This window comes from Microcebus murinus, chromosome 16 (genome assembly GCF_040939455.1).
Source record: "Microcebus murinus isolate Inina chromosome 16, M.murinus_Inina_mat1.0, whole genome shotgun sequence".
Taxonomy (NCBI): Eukaryota; Metazoa; Chordata; class Mammalia; order Primates; family Cheirogaleidae; genus Microcebus; species Microcebus murinus.
In genome coordinates, this window is record NC_134119.1 from 31354750 (window position 1) to 31381819 (window position 27070).

The 27070-nt window shown below is 39.0% G+C and overlaps 1 protein-coding gene and 1 long non-coding RNA gene across 2 annotated transcripts in view; both read left to right on the forward strand.

The window, feature by feature from the left end:
- Window positions 1-9616, forward strand: part of LOC142876883 (uncharacterized) — a 67791-nt gene extending 58175 nt beyond the window's left edge. Inside the window, exon 3 of the long non-coding RNA XR_012923734.1 lies at window positions 8783-9616. This is a non-coding gene — a long non-coding RNA (uncharacterized LOC142876883). The remainder of the gene's footprint in view (window positions 1-8782) is intronic.
- Window positions 9617-23370: 13754 nt separating this feature from the next.
- ASIP (agouti signaling protein) overlaps window positions 23371-27070 on the forward strand; it is a 75976-nt gene continuing 72276 nt past the window's right edge. The window contains exon 1 of the mRNA XM_076011046.1: window positions 23371-24165. The gene's annotated coding sequence lies outside the window, so the exon portion shown is untranslated. The remainder of the gene's footprint in view (window positions 24166-27070) is intronic.

Here is a 27070-nt window from a genome sequence, read left to right on the forward strand (position 1 = left end):
TCCAGCTTGAGCAAAGGATGGAGACGGGTCAAGAAAATAAAGGGAACAAAATCGATCAGCCCCACAATTTTGCCTATGGCATGTCTTGGCTCTTTATTACGTGGGGGAATGAATACAAAACAATGATCAAAAGAATGTTATTCATTGTGTTATATGAGGACAGTGACAAATAGGAAGAAAAACTTAGGTTTTATGATTGTAAGGTCATTATAATGGACTTTTAAATCATTTTAATAATTTAAATAAACTCTAGTCTATGGAGCCGTGAGTATTTTATGCCCAAAGCATCATGCTTTGGGGGGCAGGATTCATTATGCCAGACCCTACTATAAGTCATTTAAAGAAAGGTCTCATCAAAATAAAATAAGTTTGATTCTTTAATGGATAATAATGAGCCAAATTATCTTAGATATAAAGGGAGCACTTAATTCCAAAACAAAGACATCCTGAAGGAATAGTTTATTTTCTCCAAAAGTAGAAGCTTTCAAAGACTTTAAAGACTCCATGTCATCTGGTATGATAGTTTCAGCCAATTTGAAAGCAGCACTTAATGGAACTCTCAGCAATCTGGGAACCTGGGATTCATTATTTATTCTTTGGAACAATTGGGCAAGTAATTCCACCATTCAGGTATTAGTTTATTCATCTGAAAAATGAGAATAATTATCTGTCTCCCACATATAAGGGCAAGCAAGAGAGAGAGAGAGAAAGAGATAGAGAGAGAGAGAATTTGGGAAAGGAGAAGGCAAAATAGATTATTTTTATTTCATATGAATTATTTAAGACGTGTTTAAAACCTATAAGATTCTACTAACTAATAAGCATTAGCTCACTCATCCATCTCTCTCCATATCCAAAGTAATCCAGAAGCCACCATTATTTCATTCTTGGACTATTGAAATAGACTCCTGACAGTTCTTCCTGCTTCTATTCTTGCCCCCTCTTCAATCCATCTCTATTAGCCAAAGTTTTCAAAACACAAAACAGGATTTCCACTATGACCATAATGGAGTAAGTAGTATTTGATGAGTACTTTCATAATAAAAGTATTCTAAAACTGGACAAAACATATGAAATAAATGTCTTCTAATGTTGGACATAGATAATGCAGGACTGTAATCCCTGAGAGAAGGAAACAAATAAGGTGAACATCATGATTGCTCTTTCCTTCTGCCTGGAAGTAATCTCAAGCTACAGGACAAGGAAAAGGACCAAACAGAATTTGGTGATCTTACCAAGCTAAGAAAATACATTGAGACTAACTGAAGTGGCTCACGCCTATCATCCTAGCACTCTGGGAGGCTGAGGAAGGAGGATCACTTGAGCTCAGGTGTTCCAAACCAGCCTGAGCAGGAGTGAGACCCAATCTCTACTGAAAATAGAAAAATTAGCCAGGCACAGTGGCATGTTCCTGTAGTCCCAGATACTCAGGAGGCTGAGGCAGTAGGACCACTTGAGCCCAGGAGTTTGAGGTTGCAGTGAGCTATGATGATGCCACTGCACTCTAGCCAGGACCACAGAGTAAGACTCCATCTCAAAAAAAAAAAAAAAAAAGTTGAAACTCAAAGTGATGAGATAGGTGGGGTTTGTGGGATAAGGTACCATAGAAATGGGATCTGTTTAGAGAAGGAGCACCAGAAATCTACATAGGGATCCGCCTGTGAGTCTTTGGACAAGTACTAAGCTGCACATGTATTGGTGAGATTCCATGAGGCAGAGCAAAGAACTACTAAGGAAAAAAACAACTACTAGGGCTCACACTGGGCAGGGAGATGTTTAAGTTCCACAAGCCAGAATAAAGAGACCTTGCTGAACATTCTGGGCATTCAGTATAGACTCCAGAAAGATACTGCTGTAGGAATTGCACTAGCCTTGCACATAGTATAAAGGTTGTTTTAGAGCAGGGATCCTCAAACTTTTAAACGGGGCCAGTTCACGTCCTAGGCGGGGGGCATATGGCCCGAGGGCCATAGTTTGAGGACTGTTTTAGAGCCTGTTTTAGAGCCTTTGTAACAAAATGTTAAAATATGCCTCAAAGGGATTAAACTGATCCTCAAGTAAATTAACTACTTGCTTAAAAATAAGAACTATTATACCTATTTAAAAAAAAATCTCCATGCTTTATTAAGGAAGACAACAAAATTCAGCCACTCAGCAACATAGCATCCATAATGTACAAAGTAAGGCCAGGCATGGTGGCTCATGCCTATAATCCCAGCACTTTGGGAGGCTGAGGCAGGAGAATCACTTGAGGCCAGGAGTTTGAGACCAACCTAGACAACATAGTGAGACTCCGTCTCTACAAGAAATAAAAAAGTTAGCCGGGCATGGTGGCATATGCCTGTAGTCACAGCTACTTGGGAAGCTGATGTGGGAGGATTGCCTGAGCCCAGGAATTTGAGGTTGCAGTTAGCTGTGATCACACCACTGCATTCTAGCCTGGGCAACAGAGTGAGACCCAGTCTCTAAGAAAGTAAATAACAAGCCGGGCGCGGTGGCTCACGCCTGTAATCCTAGCACTCTGGGAGGCTGAGGCGGGCGGATTGCTCAAGGTCAGGAGTTCGAAACCAGCCTGAGCAAGAGCAAGACCCCGTCTCTACTATAAATAGAAAGAAATTAATTGGCCAACTAATATATATAGAAAAAATTAGCCGGGCATGGTGGTGCAAGCCTGTAGTCCCAGCTACTCGGGAGGCTGAGGCAGAAGGATTGCTTGAGGCCAGGAGTTTGAGGTTGCTGTGAGCTAGGCTGACGCCACAGCACTCACTCTAGGCTGGTCAACAAGCGAGACTCTGTCTCAAAAAAAAAAAAAAAAAAAGTAAATAACAGAATGGGAGAAAATATTTGCAAACTATACATCTAATAAAGGGCTAATATCCAGAATCTACAAGGAACTAAAACAAATCAGCAAGGAAAAAAGCAAACAACCTTCTTAAAAAGTGGGCAAAAGACATGAACAGAAGTTTTTCAGAAGATAGACAAATGGCCAAAAAACACGAAAAAATGTTCAAAATCACTAATCCTCAGGGAAATTAAAATTAAAACCACAATGAGATACCATGTTACTCTTGTCAGAATGGCCATTATTAAAAAGTCAAAAAACAAGAAATGCTAATGTGGATGCAGAGAGAAAGGAACACTTCTACGCTGCTGGTGGGACTGCAAATTAATACAACTTCTATGGAAAACAGTATGAAGATTCCTCAAAGAAGTAAATGTAGATGTACCATTCAACCCAACAATCCCAGTACTAGGTATCTACCCAAAGAAAAAGAAGTCATTTTATCAAAAAGACACTTGCACTCAAATTTTTATTGCAGCACAATTCACAATTGCAAAGATGTAGAATCAACCTCAGTGTCCATCAATGCATGAGTGGAGTATGCATGAGTGGAGTAAGAAAATGTGATATACATATAATGGAGTACTCCTCAGCTATAAAAAGGAATAAAATTATGTCTTTTACAGCAACTTGTATGGAACTAGAGACCATTATCCTAAGCAAAGTATCTTAGGAATGGGAATGCTACATGTATTCTCTAATAATTGGGAGCTAAATGATGGGCACACCAAAGAGATGTAAAGGTCATGGAAAATCAAAAAGAGGGCAGGGCATTGAGGGTGAGGGGTGAAAACTTACCTATTGGGTACAATGAACACTATTCTGGTGATGGGCACACTAAAAACCCTTACTTAAGCATTATACAAGGTATCCATATAACAAAAACATTTGTACCACCTTATATATTTTATATATAAAAATATTTTATATTATATATATTTTGAAATTGAAAAATGTTTAAGTAGGCTGGATGTGATGGTTCATGCCTATAATCCTAGCACTCTGGGAGGCCGAGGTGGGAGGATCACTTGAGGTCAGGAGTTCAAGACCAGCCTGAGCAAGAGAGAGACCCAGTCTGTACTAAAAATAGAAAAATTAGCCAAGGGTCATGGTTCACACCTGTAGTCCCAGCTACTCAGGAGGCTGAGGCAGGAGGATCGATTAAGCCCAGGAGTTTTAGTTTGCTGTGAGTTAGGCTAATGCCATGGCACTCTACTCAGGGCAACAGACTGAGACTCTATCTCAAAAAGATGTTTAAATAAATGAATAAATAAGTAATAAATGAATGAATAAATATATAATGTCCAATATATAATAAAAAGTTGTTAGATTGGTAAAGAAGCAAGAAAATGTAACACAAAGCCAGGAGTAAAACTAATCAATAGAAATAGACCCCAAAATAACAAGATGATGGAATTAGCAGACAAAGGCTTTAAGCAGATTTTTATAAATACATTCTTAAGGACTTAAAGGAAGACGTGAATATAATAAAAGAGATTAGACTTCAAGAACTGAAAAACACAGTATTTGAGGACTTCCATTTCCAGGAAGATGCATTAGATGTACTTTTCTCTATGTCTCCCACTAAGTACAACTAACAACACTGGATTGTATGTATAAAAAGATATAAGAAGGCTCTAAAAGATGGAAAAAAGAAGGCAAACTGACTAGGTATCTCCCTGAGGAAACACACAGTGATGAATTCCTTGGGTTTTCTTTTTGCCTTATATAGCCCAAACAATTACTATACAGAGAAGGTAAGTGGATGTACAGCGAGGTATAGTTTTTATACTTCACTAGAACTGGTAAAATGATGACATAAGTTGGCTGTGATAAGTTATGTATGCATAATAAAATACCTGGAGTGACCATTAAAAGCTTTCCACCAAGATAAGAAACAAGGCAAGGATGTCCTCTCTTACTATTCTTATTCAACACAGTACTAGAAGTTATAGCCAGTACAATAAGGCAAAAAGAGAAAATAAAAGGCATACAGATTGGAAAGGAAGAAATGAAACTGTCCCTTTTTGCAGATACCATGATTATCTACATATAAAATCCCAGGGAATCCACAACAAAATTCATAGAACTATTAAGTCAGTTAAGCAAGGCTATAGGGTGCAAGACATACAAAAAATCAATTGTATTTCTAAGTACAGACATTGAACACATGTACACCAAAATTTAAAATAGCATTATAATGCCATTTATAAATGCTCAAAACCAAAAAAAGGAACTACTTAGATATAAATCAATAAACCATGTACAGGACTTGTATGCTGGAAACTACAAACACTGATGAAAAAGAAATCAAAGATCTTAATCAATGGAGAGACTGTATTCATGGATTAGAAGACTTAGCATAGTAAAGATATTAATTCTCCTCAAGATTAGTATATAGCTTTCCTTTTGGCCAGAACTGCCATCTTCCAGTAATTCTCCAAAATGATAAACACAAAGGAAAAGAGAAAAGGCACCCAATATATGTTCTATAGGCCTTATAAAAAACATGGAGTTGTTCCTTTGGCTACATACATCTGAATCTACAAGAAAGGTGATATTGTAGACATCAAGGGAATGGGTACTGTTCAAAAGGAATGCCCAGAAATGTTACCATAGCTAAACTGGAAGACTGTACAATGTAACCCAGCATGCTATTGGCATTGTTGTAAACAAATAAGTTAAGGGTAATATTCTTGCTAAGAGAATTAATGTGGATATTTAACATATTAAGCACTCTAAGAGCTATGATAGTTTCTTGAAACATGTGAAATACAATGATCAGAAAAAGAAGAAAGCCAAAGAGAAAGATACCTGGGTTCAACTGAAGCACCAGCCTGCTCTACCCTGAGAAGCACACTTTGTGAGAACCAATGGAAAGGAGCCCGAGCTGCTGGAACCTATTCCCTATGGATTCATGGCATAGTAGGTGTAAAAATAAAAGACTTCTGGACTGTTAAAAAACAACTTAATATGCACTTTAATTCAATTCCTATGAAAGCATAACAAGATTTTTTGGTAGATATTGCCAAGATTATTCTAAAATTTATATAGAAAGGCAAAGGAAGTAGAAATAGCTAAAGCAATTTAAATGATTGAAAGACAGAATAGTGAGAGGAATCAGTCTGCCTAATTTCTGGACTTATTATCTAGCTAAAGTAATCAAGACTGTGATAATCAAATTTCTAAAAATTAAAAATAACAAGAGACACATTACATACAGGGACACAATGATAAGAATCACCACCAATTCCTCATCATAAACAATACAAGCCATAAAACAATTGAATTAGGTTTTTAAAATGCAGAAAGAAAAAAGTAAACCCAGAATTCTATATCCAGTGAAAATATTCTTCAAAATTAGAGCGAAATAAATAAATTACCAGATAAAAGCTGAGAGAATTTGTTGCTAATAGGCTTGCAGTATAAGAAATATTAAAGAAAGTTTTTCAAGCAGAATGAAAATGATACCAGATGACACTAGATGAGAACTTAGATCTACAACACATTAATAACTAAAAGCATCAGAAATGGTAAATGTGTGGGGTAAATATAAACATTTTCCCTCATAACTTAATTTCTTTATGATTATTATTATTATTTTGCAGAAACAGGGTCTCACTATGTTGCCCAGTCTGACCTTGAACTCCTGAGCTTAAGCAATCCTCTCACTTCAGCTTCCCAAAGTGCTGGGATTATAGGTGTGAGCCACCCTGCCTGGCCTAATTTCTTTAAAAATAATTGACTAAAGGAAAAATAACAGAAAAGTACTGTGAGATTTATAACATATAAAGTAAAAGATGTGACAAAAAGACAGGCAGGAAGGAAATGGAAATATTCTGTTATAAGGTTCTTTTCTTGGCAACTTTGCATTCACACAGATTAAAAAATAAATAAATAAATAAATAAGGTTCTTAAATTATAAATAAAATGGTAAACAAAAAAAATTAAAAGAATTGAAAGTCCAGAAATAAATCCACACATCCATGGTCAATTGATTTTTAACAAGGGTATTAGGATCATTGAAAGGGGAAAGAATAGTCTCTTAAACAGCTGGATATCCACATGCAAAAGAATGACATTAGACCCCTTCCTCACACCATATACAAAAATGTAACTCGGAGTGGATCAAAGGGCCGGATATGGTGATCTGTAATCCTAGCACTCTGAGAGGTGGAGGTGGGAGGATTGCTTGAGCTCAGGAGTTTGAAACTAGCCTGAGCAAGAGCAGGGCCCCATCTCTACTAAAAATAGAAAAATAAGCCAGGCATCGCAGCACGTACCTATAGTCCCTAGCTACTTGGGAGGCTGAGGTAGGAGGATTGCCTGAGCCCAGGAGTTTGGGGTTGTGGTGAGCTATGTTAATGCCAATGGTTTCTTAGATACAACACCAAAAGTACAAGCAATCAATGAAAAAATAGATAAATTGGACTTCATCAAAATTAGAAACCTTTTGTGCTTCAAAGGACACCATAAAGAAAGTGAAAATATTTATAAATCATATGTCTGATAAAGGTTTAATACCCAGAATATCAAAAGAACTCTTACAACTCAACAAAACAGGCAAATATCTAAATTTTTAAAGTGGATGAAGGATTCAAATAGAAGGTATAAAAATGGGCAACAAGCACATGAAAATATGCTCAATATCATTGGGCATTAGGGAAGTGAAAATTGAAACTACAATGAGATACAACTTTATATCCACTAGGATGGCATTAATAATAATAATAAAGAACAGTAACAAATATTGTCAAGGATGTAGAGAAATTGAAATCTTCATATATTGCAGATGGGACAATAAAATTGTGCAGCTACTGTGGGACAATATCTTGACAATTCCTTAAAAACTTAAACATAGAATTACCATATGACTCAGCAGTTCCACTCCTAGGTATATAACCAAGAGCATTGAAAATGTATGTCCACACAAAAACTTGTATATGTTCATAGCAGTATTATTCATAATAACTAAAAAATGGAAACAACCTAAATGTCCATTAATGATGAATGGATAAACAAAATGTGATATATTCATAAAACAAAATATTATTTAGTCATTAAAAGGAATGAAGTACTATAACATGCTACAACATGGATGAACCTAGAAAACATTATGCTAAGTGAAAGAATCCAGATACAGAAGGCCATGTATTGTATTATTCCATTTATATAAAATTTCCAGAATAGGTGAAGCCATGGAGACAGAAAAGACATTAGTGGTTGCCAGGAATGGGATAAGGGAGGAATGAGGACTAACTGCTGATAGGTAGGGGACTTCTTTGGGGGGCAATGGAAATGTTCTGGAATAAGAGAGTGATGACAGTTGTAGAACACAGTGAATATACCAAAAACCATTGAAATGTACACATTAAAACAGTGAATTTTGTGTGATAGGAATTATATCTCAATAAAAATGTTTTAAAAAGCAAATAGCAAGATGATATACTTAAATCTAATCATACCAATAATTATATAAAATATAAATGGACAGGGATAACTCCCACTTATAAGTGAGTGCCTATGGACATGCCTCTGAATCCCACCAAAATACTGGGCTGCCAATGTTGATGGAAACGTGAAAAGTGAATGGGACTTTCCAACATTTAAGTGTATACATTGGAAAGAACACTGATACATTGGAAAGAACACTGGATAAAACATCAAGTATAGTTCACAGTCCTGCCACTAGCTAGCCAATTAAATCACTTAATTGATCTAGGCTAAAGTTGTTGTTTTGTTTAATATGTAAATATGAAAGATATATACTAAATTATCTCCAAGAACTCTTTCAATAACAAAGTTTTGTAAGTTGGAAATGTAAGTAAAATTGGAGGTGTTTTGCCTATCAAAGGTCTCTCATGTCCTATCTGGTCATATGTGTTCAAGGATAGAAAATAAAAAGTATTTACCATTCTTATTTATCTCATTTATCCTTAGAGAGGGAACAGAGCCTCCCTGACTTCAGGAATATCTCCTCTTATGTCTGGAAAGCTCCTTGGTTGATGAAGGCAATGACACCATGAACTCCAGAATACTGCAAGGAAAGCTTTAAAATCCAACGGGATGGCTATACAGGTCAGTAAAAGAAAGATAAATTGCAGAGTACAGAAAATTCTTTTGTGTGTGTCACATTCTGTGCTAATTACTTTATATAGCTATCTCATTTACTCTTTATCTATGATGTAGGTTTACTGTCCCTACAGTACATTTTTAAAAAATGTTAAAAACATTTTTAAAAATGTTTTTTCCCCTAACATTTTTTAAAAAAAATGTTTTCATCTATGAGAAATTGAGGCTCACAGAATGTAAGTGATTTGGAAGCCCCTGCCCTTTCCATATGCCATCCCATCTCTATATGGAGAGTCAAATTCTTCCAAGTTGCATCCCTTCCATAAACCTTCCCTCACCATCTTGGCCCACATGATTTCTCTTTCTTCTGAGCTTCTCTAGTGTTTATTACCTATACCACCGATTTTACATCTCTCTTTGCAATATTGGTTATATTTGGCTTATTTGTTAATCAGTAAGCATTTATCAAACAGCCACCATGGAACCCCTAGGAGAGGGATACATAGATGACGTAGACACTGCTTTTGCACTTAAGAGTTAAAATATATTAGAGGAGGCCGGGCGCGGTGGCTCACGCCTGTAATCCTAGCTCTCTGGGAGGCCGAGGTGGGCGGATTGCTCAAGGTCAGGAGTTCAAAACCAGCCTGAGCAAGAGCGAGACCCCGTCTCTACTATAAATAGAAAGAAATTAATTGGCCAACTGATATATATGTAAAAAATTAGCCGGGCATGGTGGCGCATGCCTGTAGTCCCAGCTACTCGGGAGGCTGAGGCAGCAGGATTGCTCGAGCCCAGGAGTTTGAGGTTGCTGTGAGCTAGGCTGACGCCACAGCACTCACTCTAGCCTGGGCAACAAAGTGAGACTCTGTCTCAAAAAAAAAAAAAAAAAAAATATATTAGAGGAAACAATCCCATCAGTAATTTATAAGCACCCCAATCCACTCTAAGAGTAAATCACTTTCTCTACTTCTCTCTCCCCCAGTTTGGAACACTTCTATTTCAGCTCTCAGAGGGAAAAAAAATCATACCAATAAGCCTGAAAGTAGCAAAACTAAACCTTAAGGGAAAGGAGAATTTTAACTAATAAACTATAGCAGCAAATACTCCATAAGCACATAGTGGGGGTAACAACTAACTGGAAACTTACATTCTCCTAAAGATCAGCACTCTTCCCAGCCTGAGGGGGTTTGAGCCAAGCTCTCAGTGCTGTGAGAATACAGAATGGCTGGTGGCACACTGTTATCTTAACCCACCCCACAGGAATGGAGAAAAAAAAAAAAAGAGTCTCACTTCCTGGTAACTAGGCATAGCTTCAGGAAAAGGATGATCTATTCTGGCCCCTGTCCTAGCCTGTTACCTACCAGCAACACGTTTCTAAGGTAGTCTTCCTGAATGCAATGATAAATTTATTTTTATTATTTATTTATTTATTTTAATAGTTTTAGGGAGTACATGTGGTTTTTTGATACATGGATGAATGGCATAGTGGTGAAGTCAGGGCTTTTAGCATACCTGTCACTAGTGTACCCATCACTTGAATAGTATACTTTGTGCCTGATAGGTAACTTTTGATCCCTGACCGTCCCCCTCTCCCCCTTTTTGAGTCTCCAAAGTCTATTATACCACTTTGCATGACCATGTGTACCCATCAGTAGCTCCCATTTATAAGTGAGTACATGTGGTATTTGTTTTTCCATTCCTGAGATACTTAGGATAATGGCTTCCAGTTCCATCTAAGTTGCTGCAAAAGACATTATTTTGTTCTTTTTTATGACTGAATAGTACTCCATGGTTTGTGGGGTGTGTGTGTGTGTGTGTGTATTTTTTTCTTTATCTATTCATGGGCACTTAGGTTGATTCCGTATCTTTGCAATTGTAAATTGTGCTGTGATAAACGTACCAGTGCATGTGTCTTTTTGATATAATGACTTCTTTCTTTTGGGTAAATACCCAGTAGTGAGATTTCTGGATTGAATGGTAGGTCTACTTTTAGTTCTTTGGGCAATCTCTGTACTGTTTTCCATAGAGGTTGTACTAATTTACACTCCCACCAACAGTGTTTAAGCATTCCATTTTCACTGCATGCATGCCAACATCTATTGTTTTATGACATTTTAATAGTGGTCATTCTGACAGGTGTAAGTTGGTACCCCATTGTAGTTTTATGTTTCATTTCTCTGATGATTAGTGATATTGAGCATTTTTTCACAATAACTTTCTAACAGATAATGAAAGTCCACAGATAAAAGTTATATGAGCAAAGAAAGGATACCAGCCAACTTTGGTTTCTTGGTTCTTTTGATCTTCTGGATCTTGCTCACCAACAATTTTAAGTTCAAGATTTTTTCTTCGGTTTCATGTTCTGTGACACTCAATCAATTCAATTTGATTTAATCAAAAACTTCAATGTACAAAACAGTATGGTAGATACTTAATAGAATAAACATGAATAAGAGAGGATCCCTGCTTCAAAAATTGAGAACCATTTAAATTATTATTCATAATATGCACCTGGAAAGGTCATGTTCTTGTGTTAACTGCTTACACTCTTAAGAGCCATATATATTAATAAAAGCCATATATATGGCCTAGCATATTTCACCCCATACCATAAGATTAAAATCATTGCCATCTCCAAGGTTCTGGGCTGGGCTACATCATGTGGAGTCCTGGTCATGCCTTCTGAGAAGATTTTCCCAGAAATGAACATTGTAAGCATTCTTGAGGTGCAGATGAACTGAGACAGAGGACCTCTTAGTCTTCCCATTGTAACCTAGGATCTGAGAAAGAGAAACACTAAACCCTATGACTACCTGGGCTATCCACCTCACATCCTTTCTAGACTTGCCCTTGAGTAACATATTCTCCAACCCAAGCCTCATCCTGTCTACTAAGCAAGAGGTAAAACAGGTGAATAGATTCCCTCCAGGATACAACAGATAAGGTTAAGGGAACTGAAATTCATTGAGCATCTACTATGTACCATATGTATCATATCTTGTTTAAAACTCACATTAGCACTGTAAAGTTAGTATCACTGCCCCCATTTTACATCTGAGGAAAATGAGGTTCAAAGAGGTTAAATAACTTATCTGAGGTCACATAGCTAGTAAGTGGGAAAGACATGATTTAGATTGGAGAATGGCAGCCAACGAAGTTCTAGTTCAAATGTCTGTTGGATCCGGGCTCTACCAGAACTCTTTCATGGCTAAGTGACATTTCAAATTATCACTTATGCCCCCACACTATAAGCTGTACTTTAGGGAGACCCATATACCTCATGAAATTCAATTGCACCAATTACCTTTGGTCTCCACAATTTAGTTTTTTCCCCTTAATTTCAGGCTGCTTCCACAATAGCAACATGATAGCTCAGTTGCCATGAGCAAAAGAACTCACACCATGGAAACCACTGCCAAGTTGGCAGCATCCTGGGAGGTAGGAATATTTGAGGCAGAAGAGACCATAGAGCAGTAAAATACAGAGGTCCCTCAGCCCTGAAAGCACTGAAGATCTGGGAGGCCAGGCAGAGTGAGTAGTCAGAGGGATGGCTCCACAGCTGGAGGTCATTAACAGCCCAGGGTTGCATAAAAAGCAGTGGGAAGGCAGGGGATAGCTTTGGTCAGGCTGCCAAAGTCACTGAACTAAAGCCTGGACCCTGAGTTCACCGATCCTTCCTACTCAGCGATTTCCACAGGTAAGTCCAAAGAGGAATTGCTTCAGGAATCTGACAGTTTAACTCTGCTCTGCTGATATAAGGATGCCATCACCAAAGCTGGGAAGAAAATGGGCCGCTGATGATGACATGATTTAATAAATAATGAGGTCAATCCTCACTTCTCTGGAGGGAGCTTGGCAGGAATTCTCTAAGACAATAGACAATTCCTAAATCATTTATATTTGACTTTGGAATTTAAAGTAGCACTGACAACAGTAGGATTTAACTTCCTGATTATGTTTAACTTGGGTTGAAACTGAAATGGTAGTCTTTGGGAATTCACTGATTGATTGATGAGGCACAAAGAACCAATTGCTCATTTAGAAATTGCCATTAATGATCCAGAAAGGAGGAGGTGAGTCATAAATTATTTATTTATAATTCTAGTGTTAGTCCTAAGTTGGTTCTTTTTGGTATTTGGTCACAACCACCAACTAGGCTGGAGAGAAAGATTCATTGGCCAGAAGATTTCTGAAATCTTTTCCTTGGCTGTATACCCTTTCATAAAGGAGTTTCTTTCAACCTGTCCTTTTCTTTGGCCTCCAAAGTTCTCCTTCTCAGAGAAAAAGTCAATTCCCTCCTCCAGACGAAAGCCAAGTATGTAAAGTTTGTCAGTTTTATCTCTGCCCACAGGCCTGGTCACTTTAAGATGGCCTTTCCCAGGGCTGAGTATCTACTGATGATGTTTTAATCTTTCTCCTAGGAGGACCCTGAATTTCCTAAACTGCCTTTGAGAGACGCAGATTTTTATTTTATAAATAGTAGTTACAGGCCTTCTGTATCATCACTAATGTCATCTGTACAAAAATCAAGAAAATATACTCTAATAGATACAAACCTAGAGTATCAATCTCTTAGGTATGACAGGCATGGAGTGTTCCTTGATGGCTTGTTTTCAGTTCAATGTAAGACATGCCTGGATCACACCACCTACTGTAAATGGCCTTTAACAGGGGTAAATACTTTGGAGTTGTTCTATCACTTGAAAATAGGTTAGTACTATTACAAAAGTTAATATAGTTATTTATCAAAAGCCAAATCTCCAAGTCCCAAAAAAGAAAAAGAACTATTATTTGTATAGGTCAGTCCTTAGAACTAATTCTTCTTTGCTGGTATATGGCATTTCCACATAATGCTTAGACTTCAGGCCGAGCCTGTTATTGGTTGGAGGTGGGAGATGAGGGAGTATGTTTCAGAAAACAAATCTTCCTCTTGGCTTCTCAGGGTCCTATACCGTTTTGTTCAGTCAGCCAGCCTCCAAGTATTTATTGAGCACCTATTATGTGTGCCACTCTATCCTAGTTGCCAAAGGGCATACAAAAGAGAAATCTTACACAGATTGTTAAAGCACTTCCACAAACTTGTAAAGGAGGTGAAGTTAGCCTTTGATGGTCCTCCAATGTAGTTTCTTCTGTTTACTTCTGGTACTCATCTCAGGTTTCAGCCCTCATGCCCCAGGCCTGATTTTCCCTAATGTGCCAGAACTTTTGTCTACAAAAGTTTAGGACATGTACTGCTTGTGCTACATGAAATGACTTTAAGTTATACAGAAGATGATTTTAGGCGGTAGATGGATAAGCATAAATTAAAGAATCATATCATGAGAAAGTAATTCCCGTTTTAGTTCACTTTCAAGCCTGGATTCATCTAGAAGAATGTCACATGGTATTATGGTATTAATATGTCATTAACATATTCTCAAACTTGTTATCTCTTTATTTTTAGAGACAGAGTCTTGCTCTGTTGCTTGGGCTAGACTGCAGTGGCATTATCATAGCTCACTGCAACCTTAAACTCCTGGGCTCAAGCAATCTTTCTGCCTCAGCCTCCCGAGTAGCTGGGACTACAGGTGTGCACCACCATGCCCAGCTAATTTTTCTATTTTGTAGAGACAGGGGTCGCATTGGTGCTCAGGCTGATCTTGAACTCCTGGCCTCAAACAATCCTCCCACCTTGGCCTCCCAGATTGCTAGGATTATAGGTGTGAGTCACTGTGCTTGCCTATTATCTCCTTTTTTAACCAAGAAAATAGACTGCAGGCCTAGAGTTTTCTTCTGGGAACAGTAATTACTTAGACTCTACTGAGACTATTTTATTAGTTTTTCCAGGATTATAGTCTGTTTAAGACAAATGACATTGACATGATATAAAGTTTTCTTTTCATATGAATGCATTTACATTTTGCAAAAGTTAATTGATTTAAAGAAAAATATTAAGTAAGTAATAATATAGATGGTTTGGGGTTGAAATCCTGACGTTGCTAACCAAATGACTGAAGTTTGGGAAACATTTTTCTCCCCTCCCCAGCCCAAGCAAAGTTACCATTTGTGACCCATTCCTTCCCTCTGCTTGACCTAAACCAATTCAGGATCCTGATAATGACTGATAAGTATAATGATGAATCATACAATATAATGTAAACATTATAACAGGGCTCTTAGATTTTGAACCTAAAGAGATCATTTTAATGGTGGGCATTTTTAAACAGATAAGCAAGATAAGATCTTTGTAGTAGATTAAACTGTCACAATAATGATACCATAGAGGACTGTCATTAATTTGGGCTTTTTGAGTATTCCCTAATCCTCACAGCAATCATGTGAGGCTCAGGGAGGTTAAACACAAGCTGTTCTTGGTCACTTAAGCAATGAGGAACAGAGTCAAGGTTTTCTATGACACCCTCTGTCTCTGGTGCCTGGAACCTCTGGCCACACGGGTAGCTAACTGTTCCCCCTAAGCATAAGTCAAGCCCTAGAGAAGCCACATGGATAAAAAGTCTGAGGAACTCAAGGGAGCTCATGAATAAGTGAATAATGGTACATGTAACACAGTAAAACTCTTAAATGCTATGGAAGTATGTTCAGAGTGGGTGAGACTGCTTGGAGGAAGTGAGGACTCTACCAGAGAAGTAGACCTTCTGCCACACTGTCCCGCAGACCTCCTCCTAGGGCCACGTCAGCCTTGATGCCTCCCACTAACTTCAGGCACTCAGGAAGGAGCACATGCCCTTGCTGCTTTATTTCTATCTTTGGAAAGGATGCCTTTCTTCCCGACCTGCAACCCTTCCTCAGCTGGAGCTAGTGGATTGCTGCCTTTAGGACATGCAGAGGCTGGGCTGCTGCACCTACTTCTGGAGATGAGACCCTTGCAGAGCTCCTGTCAGCTCTGTGACCGTCCCCCAAAAGCCTTTCCAACCCAGGGCCACTGGCCAGCTATGCTCTTAGCCAGAAGTCCAGACAAAGTTTCAAGTCCTCTTAGGAATCATACTGTATCATGCTAACCTGGGGCTTCAAGCCCACAACTGGGAATAAAATTTCCTCTGCAACACTGTATATGGGCCCCACCTCCTGCCTCTCTGATGGATAGGATCTCTTGCAGCCTTGGCATCATCCCAGCCACACCTAGTTTTATCAGTTAATTTACAGAATCCCCTAGATGAGAATTAAGATAATGGATATGAAAGCAGTTGATAAACTCCAAAGCCCCAGAAAAATGTACAAGATTATATTACTTATGAGCTTTCCTAGCGCATTCCAGAATTTAAGTCTGTGGCACTCTGTCCTTGTCTCTATTCCCATTCTCCCTGGGATCTCATCTGGTCCCCTGGTTTTAATTACTATCTATATTAATTACTATCTATATGCTAATAACATTCAAATCTCCATGGCTAGTTTAGATCTCTCCCCAGAACTTTTTTATTATGAGATAATCCTTGATATCTATATTTTGGTGTATCCCACAGGTACCTCATAGTAAACAGAACTCACCCCCTTTCTCACTAAGCCTTGTTCTTCCTTTGCAATTCTGGATCTCATCAGGATTACCATCAACCACACAATCACCTGAGCTAGGCACCTTCCTTGATGCTTCCTTGGCCCTCATCCCCTTGCATCCAAAGCCCTTGCATCTGCTGCCTCTTCTTCAAACTCACTAGTTCAGGTACTCACTTGTCCTTCTCCTGTATTATTCTGCTTTCACATTGTTTTTTCTAGTCTCTTTGTCTCCAGATGTGTCACATCAATGTATCCTCCCCACCTCTGCTAGCATATTTGTAAAATTAAACCTGCCCTTGTGTCTCCCCTGCCTAAAACCCTTCAGCAATACCACAGGATATAATCCAGTCTTCTTAACCTGGTATATGTAAGGCCCTCCCTGTCTGCTTCTTCTGATTCTTAAGGGCCTTCCTGCCCTCACTCTTGTTTTCTTCCATACCTTTGCTAGCACTAGCCATTCTGTCTGATATGTGGTCTCCTGTCATTAACTCCCTGCTCACAATAGCTAAATCCTATTTGTCATTTAAGATTCAGCTGGATATCACTTCTGCCAAGAAGCCTTCCCCGACTAGTCCCATCTTCTGGCCCATTAGGTGCTTGCATATTTTATGTGTACCTCTATCAATGATCAGACCTCATTATTGTTATTTATTATTTCTTATGATTACATTATATTTATGTATCTTCTGGACTGTCAGTTCTTTGCAGGCAGAGACAATATATCTTTATATCTGTTGCTAGCATAATGTATGACATAAATTATGCCCCCAATAATTATTTGAATGAATAAATCTCAGAAAAGTAGTCTTACCTTTTAAAAAATGTCTTCAATGGTAGAAACTAAAAAAATATTTTAGTTAAACCTCAGTAACCTAGCATTCTCTTGCTCTAATTTTCCAAACATTTTAGTTAGTGAACTGAATCTATTTTAAGTTTATGCCAACAATTACATAGTGACATTGCAAAAAGATATTCCTTAAGCATTCCAGTGCCCAAATTGGTGATTGTAGGTCTTGGCTTCTCCCTACGGCTCCCCACTACTCTGTCTCCAAAGAGCTCCAGCTGGAAGAGACCACACATCTCATATAGTCTTCTCCCCAAGTGCAGAGCAGAACTCTGGTATGGCCACCTGAGGGCAGTGCAGATGTGTGGATGGGTTGCACAGCAAGGCTTGGGCAGCCCCAGTCCTGAGCAATCCCAGTCCTGCGTGCCACTTCTGCCCAGCTTTCTTTCCTCTCTTTTTTGCAGGATGTCTTTGTCTGAGTCCACCTTTGACTCAGACTCGCACTGAATTGGTAAGGGAGGGCCTAGAATGCTGTCCAAGTGCAAGGCTGGCTTACAGAGCAGTATGCACACCCATATGCGCATATCCTGGAACACTTCCAGCTCAACTCCTGAAAGACAGGGTTAAACAAATCAAGCTGGAGGCTTCTTTAAACCAGGAAACCTAAATAATTTAAAGGAAAGTATGGAAGCTGGTGTTAAACACTGTTAACAGGTATTACTTTGTTCCATGACATACAGGTGGTGAAAATGTCATATTTCGTTAACTGTCTAAATTAAATACCCGTGGCTGTCATCCATCAATGGGTAGAAAATCTAGGTCCTTTTTCAAGAGCTTCCAGGTATTTGGGGGAAGATGTCTCTCAGTCTAAGGTGCCTGTCAGGCCAGGCATGGTGGCTCATGCCTGTAATCCCAGCACTTTGAGAGGCCAACGTGGAGGATTGCCTGAGGCCAGGGGTTCAAGACCAGCCCGAGCAACATAGCAAGACCCTATCTCTACTAAAAATTTAAAAATTAGCCAGGCATGCTAGTATGTGCCTGTAGTCCTAGATACACAGGAGTCTGAGGTAGAAGGAGCCCTCTAGGTCACAATAATCTATGATCATGCCACTGCACTCTAGCCTGGGTAACAGAATGAGAATGATCTGTAAAAAATAAATAAATAAAAAAATTTAAAGGTGCATGCCACCCTTGGTGCTCTTTGCCCATATAATGATCTATTCTAGGGCCCTTTCTCCAGGTCTTGTTGTGGCATGGAGACCTCTACTGAGGCTCCAGAATAGCAGTGCCTTTGCTCACCTCCCTGAGCACATAGTCATCCCCATTCAAGGCCCTGCAGTCCTAGGGGTCTGTGGGAGATCTGGAGTGGGACCTGGCTATACAAGGGAGCCAAAGTGCCCCTCAGCACCATCCCCTCAAGGCCAGACTCAGGAAATTCTCTCTCCTTTTCCCTCTTCTAATCCTAAGAGCCCTTCTTTCTGTCAGACAAAACAGCTGTATTGCCTTTGAGTCTCTGGACTGATTTCAAAATCAAAAGGCTGTTGATTTCTTTCTTTCTTTTTCTGAGATGAGAGAAGGCCTGAAGTCCAAAACAAAAAGCCCTGGTTTCTCTTTTGGGGTGGAGAGTGTGGAGGAAGATACGAATGGTCCATTCTTCCATGAAGAGCAGAATGGCTGACACCACAGAAAATAAGACAGTCAATTCCTCAAGCCAGTTATCCTGTCCAATACTGAAGTGGTGCTTATTTCATGCCTTCTTCCCAAAGTACTTCCTACAGGAAGAGGCAGTAGCCCAGGCTATGGGTGAGGATCCACATTGATACTTTTATAGCCTCAGATGTGGGATGCTCCAGGTTGGAAGTAAGCAGCAAACTTAGGATCCCTTATCTTTTTAAATTTTATGGATAAATAAGAGTTGTACATATTTATGTAGTACATGTGATATTTGGATATAAGCGTACACTGTGCAAAACTCAGGGTAATTGGGGTATCCATCACCTAAAGCATTTATCATTTCTTTGTGTTGGGAACATTCCAATTCTACTCTTTTAGTTTTTTTGAAATATATAATAAGTTATTGTTAATTATAACCACTCTATTATGCTACCAAACACTGGATCTTACTCCTTCTGACTATATTTTTGTACCCATTAAACCAACCTCTCTTCATTCCTCCCTCCCCACTACCCTTCCCAGCCTCTGATAACCATCATTCTACTCTCTAGCTCCATGAGTTTTGTTTTGTTTTTTTAACCTCCAGCATAAGTGTGAACATGTGAAATTTGTCTTTCTGTGTCTTATTTCACTTAACATGATGTTCTACAGTTCCATCCATGTTGTTGCAAATGACAGAGTTTCATCCTTTTTTACAGTGGTATAATGTTCCATTGTGTATATATACCACATTTTCTTTATCTATTCATCCACTGATGGACACTTAGGTTGATTCCATATCTTGGTTATTATGAATAGTTCTGCAGTAAACATAAGAGTGCAAATATCTCTTCAATATGCTGATTTCCTTTCTTTTGGATATATACCCAGCAATGGGATTGCTGGATCATATATGGTAGTTTATTTTTAGTTTTTTGTGGCAGGATCCCCAGTCTTCTGTGTAGGGTTCCAGAGTAACTAGGAAGAGTAGGGCTGGTACTGCCAGTTTCTAGTTCCCTGGGCCTGACCTAGTTTAGGCTTTCCTTTTCCCTGATCTCAGGAAGTGTTTGATGAACCCATGAGAGAGTTAGCCCAGGACCCCATCTAGCCCTTACATAATGAGCTGGATAGTAGAATAATAGAAGAGAGCTCCCTTGATCACTTATTTATTTTGAATAAATTTTTATTTTTTAATATTTCATTAAAATATCATTTATTTTGATTATTGGGGTTTTTGGTACCCTCTTAAATTTTGCACTACAGATGAATGCACTCCTCTCACCCTACCTAGTCTGTCCATGGGCTGCTGCCCCCTGTCAGAGCTACCTGGAGCTCCTCTGGTTGTAGGATGTAGAGAATGGCCTGGTCCTGACTCTGCGAGACCCTCAGTGGGATACAAGCATCTCAGCCTAGTCCTAAGTGAGGACACAAGCATCTCACTAGTCCTAAGTGAGGGTTGATGGCCCAGCATCAACACTTTTCCCATTGACACCCCAGGTATCAAGTCAAGAGTCCTTTGATTGATTTTTGTCATAGATGGAGAGAATTTGCTCACACACTACCATTCATTAGGGGTCACATGAGGATCCAAGAATTTCATGACATAATCTCGATTGACTTGATTTGACTAAATCCACATTCTTTAGCATGGCCCATAATTATGGAACACCTGCTGTTCTATAAGCACTATTTTAGACATTGAGGATACAGCAGTGTACAAGACAGATGGGATACTTTCATGGAGCTTACACTAGACCAAAACAAATAGACAAACAAGATACGGTTGATCCTTGAATAATACAGTGAATAGGGGTGCTGACCCCCCTTACAGTGGAAAATACATGTATAACTTATTTTTTTCTAGAGATGGGATTTTGCTCTGTCATCCAGGCTGGAGTGTAGTGGCCTGATCATAGCTCACTGCAACCTCTCAAACTCCTGGGTTCAAGCAATCCTCCTGCCTTAGACTCCTGAGTAGCTGGGACTACAGGTGTGTGCCGCCAAACCTGGCTAATTTTTCATATTTTTAGTAGAGACAGGCCCTTGCTATGTTGACCAGGCTGATGTTGAACTCCTGGCCTCAAGCAATCCTTCCACCTTGGCCTCCCAAAGTGCTAGGATTACAGGTGTGAGATACCATGCCTGGCCTGTGTATAACTTTTGACTCCCCTCAAATTTAACTACAAATAGCCTATTTACTGGAAGCCTTCCCAATAACAAATAATTGATTAACACATATTTTATATATGTATTATATACTATAGTCTTACAATGAAATAAGCTAGAGAAAAGAAAATGTTATTAAGAAAATCACAAGAAAGGCCGGGCATGGTGGCTCACACCTGTAATCCTAGCACTCTGGGAGGCCAAGGCAGGTGGATCGTTCAAGCTCAGGAGTTCAAGACCAGCCTAAGCAAGAGCGAGACCCTATCTCTATTATAAATAGAAAGAAATTAATTGGCCAACTAATATATAGAAAAAAATTAGCTGAGCACAATGGCACATGCTTGTGTAGTCCCAGCTACTTGGGAGGCTGAGGCAGAAGGATTGCTTGAGCCCAGGAGTTTGAGGTTGCTGTGAGCTAGGCTGATGCCACGGCACTCCAGCCAGGGCAACAGAGTGAGACTCTGTCAAAAGAAAGAAAGAAGAGAGAAAGAGAGAGAGAAAATCACAAGAAAGAGAAAATACTTTACAATACTGTACTGTATGCCGAAAATGTTGGGGACCATAAAAAAAATAAATAAATAAATAAATAAATACTGTACTGTATTTATTGATATCATAAGTTTTCATCATCTGTTTACAAGATGAATTGTCTGTCTGAAATGGCAGGCAACCACAGCTGCAAATCTCACTCTACAGTACATATCAAACAATTCAACTTTTTCTTGTAATGTCATGACTTTTTTCTTCTTCTTGGGAGCATTTCCAGCATCACTAGTGGCATTTCATATGGGTCCCATCATATTATTCAAGGTTTACAGTATTGCACTAAACATGATGAAAAATACTCAAAAACCATGAGTGCTCACTTTTTACTGCAATACGCAAATTCCTGGAGAGACAAACTGCTTCCACAGAGATGATTAGTGTCACATGACTTTTTAAGTGGATACTGGCAACACTTGAGCTCACTGCAATAGCAACAGCAAGTGTCTATGAAATTATTACAGTAATACCGTATGTACTACAGTTAATTTTATGCAGTTATGATGTAATACTAAATCTTTATATTTGTTCACATTTCTCCTGATGGTGAAGGGCATCATGTACAGCCTGTACATGCGTGCATAATTTTGATAAGTTTTAAATTTTTATAATATATTTGTGTATATTTTATGGTAGTAAATGATAAAAAGGACTAGTATCTACATATATTTTATGCATTCATGATATACTTAACTTTTTAACTTTTTCTTAATTTTTTTCATATTTCTAGGTTACACATTTCATCTGAGAGGTTTTTCAAATTGTTGCAAATCTCCAAAAAATTTTCTAATATATTTATTGAAAAAAATCCACGTATAAGTACAGTTCAAGCCTGTGTTATTCAAGGGTCAATTGTAATTTCAAATAATGATGAGTTCTAAGAAGAAAATAAGGTTATATGATAGTCAAGTGGGGATACCTTGACAGAAGTTGGTCAGTTATAAACATGCATGAGGCAGATTCTAAGGCTGAGATACAGTGCAGTTCAGTAGAGAACTTCCAGTTTCTCCAGAAGTGGCGAATAACTTTCCTACTGGATATCCACACAGAAATGTGTGAATATGCCTATGTGGCATGTGCTGCCACACCTCCCACTGCCAGAGGTTTGGTCACAGTTACAGCATCTTTACAACCTGTTTAAATCAAACTTGCAGTATCTGGCAGCAAATATCTTTCCCTGACAGGCTGATTCATTGAGCCTCTCTGCACAATTGGAAGAGGGATCGTTAGTGAGGCATTCAGGAACCAGGGGTCCCAGAAAGGTATGTAATAAATTTCATCCAGATGTTGGGATAGGTTTCTTTTTTTCTTCTTTTTCTTTTCTTTTTTTTTTTCAATCACATTAAAAATTTGAACAAGTTGTATTCACATTATCAAATAAGGTGGGAAAAATATTGCTTCCCTTTATTCCTGTGTGAGTCTGCACCAAAGGAGCAAGAGGCTAACAGCATCTGGGTAATACTAGCTGGCACCTGAATTATTGGAAAGTACTTGGTACATTTGACAGAATTATCTAAACAGGTATATGGTGTTGCAAACACTTCAGCAAAACCCAATTAGAGGCCTCCAAGTCCATTCTAATTTACAGCTTCCAAACTGTTTACCTATAGTGTAGGCAGCCCATCTGTTTTGAAATTCTTCTAGGAAACTATGGCTGTCCAAATTAGTCCAACAAATAGCTGAAAGTACACGTTGCTCTGTTAGGAAAGGAAAAGCAGACCTAGGTAAAAATGCAAAATTTTATTGGAGCCTAAATGGGCAGCTTTGTTGTGCTGTATGGCTAGCAACTGGGTCATTAGATAACTCACAAAACACTTCTCTAGCAGCCCAGGCTTTCCTGAGGTTAACTCTTGCAGGAGAGCTAGGATGAGGAAAAAGAGATTTTCCCAAGCTGCAGCTGCATTTGATGTCCCCTTCACCCCACACCTGAGCTCCTGCTCCCTGGAAGAAAAACCTAAATAAAGACAGCAGTGGCAGCAGAGAGAGATTGTTCTTGATAGTGGCTGCTCCTGACTTTAAACTCTGGACATTGAGCTAGAAAGCAGTGCTGAGAAGGAGGACGAAGAATAAATGATACTGGGAAATGGGAAACCCCAAGAAGAAAGAATCTTACTTTTCTCCTCTGAAAAAGGTAGGCTTTGCAATCTTCATCTTTTCATCTGGATTGGTGAGCCTCGAAATTATTAGTCTTTACTTAAGCAGAACAAGAGTCTCACCTATTTACTAGATTAAATTAACAAGCAAGCAAACAAAAAACTCTTTTGAGGGTGTTTGCTGAATCCCTTGTGATTATTTGTACCTCACTTTAAAAATATTTGCTTTGGCACTTTAAAAATTTGATTCAAATCTTCAGTGGAAATTTGTTTCAAAGGGGGAAAAAAAAAGGAAGAAAGAAAACAAAACCACCCAACACATTTCATGCGCCTTGCATTTTGACCCAGCCCACAGAACGACTGGAAGACTCTTCATAGATCACCAGAGGTCCCGGATTCCATTGGTAAAACTGTTGATCTACATCTTGATTTCAGAACCCTTCTTTTGATCTGGAATTATCTCTTATTGACCACAGAGAGCAGCTACTGACGATTCCTGGAACAGGGCCCTGTATAGAAAGGTGAGCCTCAGTGGGGAAAGAAGAAATTTCTTTCTATTTCTGAAAGGGTGTTTTGGTACAACATGATATCTTTGCTGTTGTAATATATCCATGGGCTCAATTTCTTCTCCGCTTTCTCTTCTTCCGCCTCCATTCCCTCTCCTTCCTTCCTCGTCCTCTTATTTTTTGCTTGTTTCTTTGTTTGCTTCTTGTATGGTAAAACTGTCCCTAGGCTAAGGTGCCTGGATGATTTTTGCCTGGTACATTTGGTTAATTGGAGTTTCAAACTCACAGTTTCTTATTTGGAATTTTCCAAAACGTGTAAGCACCTAAATTATTGTAAAAGCGGCTGGCCACTGCCCATGCCTTGTAGGCAGGTAGCTGAGATGGTACCAGAAAAGAAAGGGCTGCAGGTCAGTTCAGTACCCTTCACTGTGCCCGAGTGCAGAGCCCTACTGAGATACAAGTAGGAACAGAGAAGAACCGTTGGAGAGGGAGCAGCCATGTTGCACTGAGCCCACAACACAGACAATCTGAGGAGCAAACCCAGGGTGTTATGGAACATAACATGTCCTGGAAGCATGCCGTTAGAAATCTCCTGAGCTGAGCCCTGAGAATGAGATGTTCCCTTTGGTCAAACTGCTCTGTAAAAATAAAGAAGAATCTGATTCATGTTCAAGGTAGGGACTGTGCCTGCATCTACTTTTCTTAAGCCACAGGGATTTCATTAAGGATCCGGGCACTTACACTGATGGCTTTGCTTTTGGGCACAACCCTCAGCAGAATAGTCCCATACAAAGGTAATTACCAGGAATGGGGGGCCCTTTTGATTAAGTCACTCCAACATCCTGTTAAACAGATGTAAGAAAGGAGACTGACCCTTACCTCAAAAGAAGTATTAGTAAATTGAAGGTTGAAGTATTTGGTTTCAGCCTCTGTCAGGCTGAGGCTTTGAAAACAGAATTTTGTGGATCCAGGAAACCCAATACCAGATTCTATTGCTTTGGAGCTCTTGCAAATTCAAGTACATAGGGAAATGTATAGCCACGATTGAGACAATTACTTTTAGTGGGCTATTTTACTGTCCACTGCAATAATCCTCATTTTGTGTAAGTGGCTGTGGGATGGAATGCAATCTGGGAAAGGAGCTGTTTCTGGTTCTTCAAGACAATCTAGAGGAATCTCAAAGATTAAAATAACATAAAACTTACCATATCTCAGTTACATCTTGACTCTTTCTTGTAAGCACTTCTGCATATGGGTAAGCATTCTAGTAAAATGCTGTTACAGTCTGGCACAGGAAAGTAAAGGAGTCAAGTGTTCAGAGTTGGGCAAAAGAGGTAAGGAACCAGAGCCAGGATATTCATCAGAAAGGGAGAAGAGTTCTTATAGAAGAAAAATAGAAAACAGAAAACAAAAAGATCAGATGTCTGCGAGGGGGTTTCAGGTAGGGCATCATTATTAACTGAGATAAGAAAGAATACAATTCATAGGGAAAATGTACACAAAGAAATAGAGTGTGATTTGAGAGAAAACTGACTTCAGTTGGGTTGAGAAGATCTAGTCAGATTTGGGGAGAAAAATGGAAAGAACTGTAAAGCTAGAGTCTGTATTTAATTTCAATAACTGTGTAGCTGGATCTAGGGGGCCAAGTATTCCCCAAAGCCCTTAGAAATCTGTATTTTGCTTACAGGGCAGCTTTCTTGAGGAAAAAGATGAGGAATGGGAGTGTTGCCAGTGGGGGGAAGGGTTCCATAAGCCCCTCTGATGGCTTCCACAAAGGTAGGATGCAGCCATAAATTGCCTGCTAGACAGCCACCAGTTTGGTCTCCATCTGTTCCCTGAACCTGTGCTTACAGATTTTTCTCTTTATATTCAGGTATTTTTTTTAGAAGAATCAGAACAAAAGTACTAAATTCAAGACATTCACAATTTGAATCTTGTTTAAAAGATGGAAGGATGAGAGTTGTGATTCTCCTCACTTCTCTAGAAATAGTTGAAGCAGATAGAATCTCAGGTGTTAGTATTTTCACTTTTCCCTTAGGTTATTCTGCTCTCAAATGCCATTAGGACTCATTCAATACAAACAGCCAGTAATTGGTCTTTTAGGAAGCAGAATAGTGGTTATTTAAAATTGTCTCCTTATGACATCTTCCTGCACTGTCAAAAAAATAAAAAAATAAAAATAAAATAAAAATAAAATTGTCTCCTTATGTCCTGGAGCTGTGCCCCTTGACATTTGCCCTCAGGGAAGTGTACACAGTGACAACTGACTATCTGTTTATTTCATTGAACTGACTTAAAACAGATACCTCGTCCCTGGCATTACTATAAGTTAGGGGAAAATGCTCCATCCTGGCATTACTATAAACTAGGGAAACAGAAAAATTTGCTGAACCCAAATGAAAACATTTGCTGCTTGGAAGCTAGGCTTAGCAAGCTCATGTGTCCTGACTTACAGGAATAGCTGGCTCTAGTGAACAAAGCTCAGGACCAGGAATTAAGGGAGCGGATTCTGGTCTTTGATCCACCTCTAACTGCCTGTGAGACTTGACCTGCTCAGGGGTTCCATTTTCCTAAGCATCAAATGGAAGAACAAAGACTTGCCTCCTCTACTGGCCAGGATCCTTGTGAATAAGATGACAGCCTAAAGTATCTGCCTTAGCTGGGGGACAGTGAATGGAGTCAGATCCCCTAGGTTGTGATAGCTGACTTTTTGACTTGATTGCTTAATTTTTTAAATCTTCATTTACCTTTTTCCTGGACTCCAAAGTGGTATGGACACGCTTTTATTTTAAGTAAAGTTGTTATTGAAATAAAACACAAAGAGAAGTGTCCAGCTTGATAAATTTTCACCATGTGAACATACCCAGAAAACCAGAATCTAGATCTAGAAATAAGATACTAACAACACTCAGAAGCCTTT